The sequence below is a fragment of the Octodon degus genome, unplaced genomic scaffold (genome assembly GCF_000260255.1).
Source record: "Octodon degus isolate 3935 unplaced genomic scaffold, OctDeg1.0 scaffold00030, whole genome shotgun sequence".
NCBI lineage: Eukaryota > Metazoa > Chordata > Mammalia > Rodentia > Octodontidae > Octodon > Octodon degus.
This window is the reverse complement of record NW_004524606.1, coordinates 427,321-432,680: the sequence shown is the minus strand read 5'-3', so window position 1 is coordinate 432,680 and position 5,360 is coordinate 427,321. Positions and strand designations below refer to the sequence as shown.

Here is a 5,360-nt window from a genome sequence, read left to right as displayed (position 1 = left end):
TATTATTTTCTGGAAGGGTCTACAGGGTGTTCAGGGTCTCATTAATAGACCGGACTCACAGTGATCCACCTGTTTATAGCCTCCCAAGAGCTGGGATGACAGGCGTGCGCCACCATGCCATCTCCTAATATTCTCTTAATAGCAAACTGGGAATTATCTTCACTTTTATTTTTGTGTTTTTACTTATTTTATTTTTTTAAAGAGAATACAAAATGGTAAAAGGAAAAATAAAAACATTAGAAAGGATACAGAATTTCACTGAACAAAGAATAAGCAGGGCTGGCCAAATAGCTCAGTGTATTAAAGCGCCTGATTAGCACCCCCAGGGTACACTGAGACAGCAATTGAGGCTGGACCTGGTGGTGCACACCTGTCATCCCAACACTTGGGAGGCTGAAAACAGGAGGATCCCTATGAGTCTGATCTGTGTAGTTGAGAGCCTGTAGACCCTGTACTAAAATTAAAAAAGAAAAAAATAGGAATTTGACAATGGATGATGTATTACGTAATGTTATATTCAAATTAATTGTTTAGATTACCAGATATAAACGCATAAGGAAACATTTACTGCTTCTTTCGATAGGCCAGCAGAAATCAGCAGTACAATTATACAAGCTATCCTGAATATACACATAAATATATCTCTCCCTCTTCTTTCCTTTGTTCTTTTCCTCATCCCAGTTTTTCCTTCCCATTGAAAAGATTCTTTCCCTTTGTTTATGCTTTCCATGGTTTCTCTCAACTTTTAATTGGAAGCATTGTTGCTCTTAAATGGAAAATATTTGAAATATATGTGGCAAGAATTGTTATCTTTTATATAAAGTGGTTTTACACATCATCATGTAAAATGTGAACATTTGAAAATAAAAGTGGATAAAAGGTATTCCAAAAAGAAATATAGTGAGCAAATGAGCCTGGGAAATCCAACTTTAGTCAAAGGTTAAGCAACAAAGTGTAGTCAATCAAATAGATGCAAATTAAATTAGAATAGATACCATTGTTTGCTAGTTAACTGACAAATTAAATAATAACATTTGTAGTTATGATGGGTGCAATAGAAGAAACACGCCTATATGCCCTCTTTAGAGGGTGTAAACTCACCTCATTTCCTAAAAATCTTGGACAAAATCTTACAAATGTGCATTCTTTCAACATTATTGAAAAGTATTTGTCTCTGTAAAACTCAAGTATATTCACAAAACAATCTGTGCAAAAAAAAAGTAGAATTATTTCTACTATATTATCATTTAAACATTTTTCCTCTGGATGAAATTATTTTGGAGACAATAGTTATGTGTGATATTTTAAATTTTCATTTGTATACTTTTCTGTATTTTTCAAATTTTTTATTAAATATAGAAAATCACTGTAAACAGAAAGACATAAATACTATTTTCTACTTTAAAAGATAAAATAAGAACCGAAAAGCAAACTTCCCAAGAGAAGAACTTCCACTTTGCTTTTCCTATCTTGATTATATTAATGTCTCTGAAGATATTGCAGCTCAGCTAGTTTGCCACACAGCAAGTCATGTACAGGGAGAAAACAAAAGTCCATTCTTTTTTCAGCCTAGGCATAGATACAAAGTGTTTTGTTGTTGTTGTTTTTGTTGTTGTTTATTTCACTAAAATCAGAATATGGAATGATTTTACAGCAGAGACAAACTGGAGGCAATTTTCTGTATCTCTGGACCTTAATATCCAGTAATAAATGTCATGTATAAGCTTTTTCTGCATTAGCAGACCCTTATTTACCATCTCTGAAGCACATAATAGAAATCCTCAATTGCTATAAGAGACAGATTAGCATGTTTCATTCTTTGCACAGTGGATATAAATGCTGAAGCTATGTTGAGGAGAAAAATAATGAGATTTTCTTTTTGGAACATGATTATTTTGACTTTAAGAGTTAAAACATTTTAATATCAACCCTTTTAATTTTTTTCATGTTTTCAATATATGACCTTTATTGAGAAAATACTGTTGTGACATTTAACATCTATCAACATAAGTTTGCAAACTGTGCATGTCAGCGAAGTTCTCCCATGAGCAAAAGTCCATTTTAAATGCACCAGTGAGGTAAACATAATTATTTGTATATAGCTTTCTTAAGGCTAAGAGTTCTGTGTTTCATTTATTATTTTTAGCTCAGTTGGTACTTTGCTTAATACATCTCAAGATACCCCCCTTAGTGCTCCCATTCCAGCAGCTTAGGAAATTGGCAAATTCCCCAGATACAATATCATGCACTTGAGTCCCCCAAAGACTGAGGAGGGGGCACCCTGAACTCACATGCAGTTCCCTCGTATTGCACAAAGTAAATACAATGTCCGGAGCCCCCATGGGAGAATGCATTCTGTGTTGAAGCTGTCAATCACATGCATTTTTAAACTGTCATACGACTTAACCTTTTCGCAATGAACTCCATTCTTAGTCACTCTGAGTGACTTCCTTTACTGTGGTGTGTGAAGTGACTTTTTCTACCTTTGTAGTAGACACTAGTTTCTTCTCAAAGGTCTCTTCATGCTCTTCAATCTTTTAAATGATGGTTATGGATCTTGTGATGTATTTGGTTGCACCATTAACTCCCTCACTGGTGATCTTTCCTACCATTTTGGTCACCACCACCTTCCTATAGCTTTGGTCATCCCCCTTCCTCTCATCTGCTGGGCTCAAGTCTAACCCACTAGTGACCACACCTTTATCTCTTCTCTCCCACTGCCAATGTCCTTCATTCCCTGCTCCTTTTCCTCTTTTTCTTCTACCTCCCCATTCGCAGCTATGTCTTCCTTCCTGGATTCTTTGGAGTCTTGGCCACTCCCTTCCTTCTCCCTCCCTCCCTCTTCTCCTGGCTTCTCTTTTTCCTTCTCCTTCTCCTGCTGCTGAGGATTCTCCTCTTCTTTGACTTCCTTTTCCATGGTCACCTTTACTGTCTTGGGGACATCTTCCACAGCTTTCTCCTTCACTGGGGGTTCACCTTTTTCTTCTCTGGCACATCTTTCGGCTTCTCCTTTTTTTCCACCTTTCCTTCCTCAGGAGCTTCCTTGGCGACTTCTTTCTTTTCTTCCTCCACTTTATCTTTCTGCTCTCCTTTCCCTGCTGCAGCTTCTGCTTTTGGCTTCACCTCCTCCACGGGTAACTTTGGCGCAGGGGACTTGGCTTTCTCTGGCTTTGCTGCACTGGCCTCTGCTACCAGCTCCTCCTTGGAAGCCACCTCTTCACTCTTCTCCTTGGCTTTCCTCTCCTCTTTAGTTTCCACTTCTTCTCCCTCCCCTTCTGCCTCTGTTTCTCCTTCCTCCTCTTGCTCACTTTAATCCTTTTCACTTGAGCCTTCCTTCTCAAATCCTCCCTCTGCAGCTTGGTCGGACTCAGCACCCTCATCTTCCCTCTCTTCTCCTTCCTTTTCCTCTTCTTCCTCTCCTTTAATTTCAGGTGTGGCAGCTTTCACTGGGAAAGTCCCTCCACCCCCCAACCCATCCCCGGAACAGTGGATTGAACTCAGGCCCTTGTGCTTGCCAGGGAAGCGCTTATTCTACTGAGTCATCTCCCTGCCCCTCACTGGGGACTTTTTGACAGCCACTACTTCTTCAGCTTCTTGTTCCTCTTCCTTTTCTTCTGCCTCCTCTTCCTCTGTTCTTTTGTAGAAACCTCCAAGTCCTCTGCAATGGCTGTCAGGGCATCTTCAATTTTTGACTTTTAATCCTCCACTTTGGTTTCTTTTATGATCTCTTCAACAAATTCATGTTGCACCTTTAGCTTGGTGGCCTCCACCCTGGTTTTCTGAATCTTACTGGATATTGTGACTGAGGACTTTCGGTGTGTATGTAGTAGCCCAGTAATGCTTCCTGAAAATGTGCTAAACCTGTTCTCTTCACCCTTCAGGTGTTTCCTGTACACAGCGATCTCGATACCCAGGGCCACCTTGACGTTGAGGAGGAGGTCCTTGTACTCTCACAAATGACACGCCATCTCCTACTCGGTTCCCTGGAGTTCACTTTCCAACTGCTGAATGGTGTCCTGGTTAGCTGCTGAGGTCGTGGTTCTGGCGCTCCTCAATGTCGCTCAGCTGCTGCTCCAGGGACTCCTTGGTGCCCTGCACCCACTCAAGCTCGATGCTCTTGGACTGCGGCTCTGGCGCCGGTACTTGGCAATCTCTTTCTTGGCGGAGCGAATGGCCTCTTTGTTCTGCTTGGTCACTTCGGTGAGCTTGGCGTAGTGGCATTTGAACCACTCTTCGGCCTGGTGCATGTTCTGATCCTGCTCAAGTGACACTCGAGCTGTGAGAGGATCTCCTTCAGAGCTGTGGAGATATTGGTTTTCAGGCAGTCTTTGGTCTCCACCGTGATGTGCAACGCCTGGATCTGGGCCAGCAGGTCTGCCACCTCCTTTTTGTGGTTGCTCTCCAGGAAGACCACCTCATCCTGCTGCGATTGCACCTTCCTGTCCAGCTCCACCTTGACCATTTATGACTCCTCGATGTCTGCGCAGCATGCAGATGGCCACATCTGCGCAGTGTCGTAGTACAGACGGGCCTCCTCGAAGCACTCCTTGCGCCGGTGCATGTCTTCTTCCAGGTGGTCGGAGTCCAGCTGCACCTGAGCCTTCTAATGGCTCACCAGCTCTAGGGCAGCGCACAGCTCGCAGATCTCTTTGTTCTATGCGTTGCCCACCTGGGCGTGCAAGGCCTGCTTCTCGAGGGGCTCCTGGGTCTCCCCTTCTATCTCCTTGTTCTGCTGCTCCAAGAAGTGCGCTTTCTGGATGTAGCCGGCAAAGCGATCATTCAGCCCCTGCAGCTGTTCCTTCTCCTTGGAGCAGGACAGCTTGCAGTCACCCCCAGAGCCACAGTTGAGCAGGGGTGAGGACTGGCTGAAGCCGAGGCTGCTCTCCACTGAGCTGAGCATGGCTGAGCTGTAGGTGCAGCGCGGGAGGGAGCGCGCTGCTGTGCTTGTTAAGAGGAGGACTTAGTGCTGGGCGAGCCGTAGGACCCGGACCCAGAAGCCACTGGCCTGGGGACGCTATCCGGGCAGAAGCTGGAGCGGGTCTTGGTTATCCGCCAGTAGGCTGACGGGTTGCCCAGCGGCTCCAACGTGGAGCTCATCTTGGAGGCCTTGGAGTGTGTGCCTGTTACAGCCTCAACCCTCTTAATTTGATAGATTGGGCCTAGCTTGTTCTTGCTCACACATTATTTATAAATCTTGAATAAATGTTAAAATATGCAACTCCCAGAACATGAAGATACTTTCTTATATTTGCCAATAAGAAAAAATAATCTCTCAACCAAATGAGCAATTTATTATACTTTAAAGTTAAGTTATATCTTTTAAAATCTAAAGTGCCATAATTTGTTGGGATGTACCATTA

At 43.1% G+C, this 5,360-nt stretch overlaps 1 pseudogene; it reads right to left on the bottom strand.

The window, feature by feature from the left end:
- Positions 1-2,429: 2,429 nt before the first annotated feature.
- LOC101562168 lies at positions 2,430-5,097 on the bottom strand (annotated as a pseudogene).
- Positions 5,098-5,360: the final 263 nt, after the last annotated feature.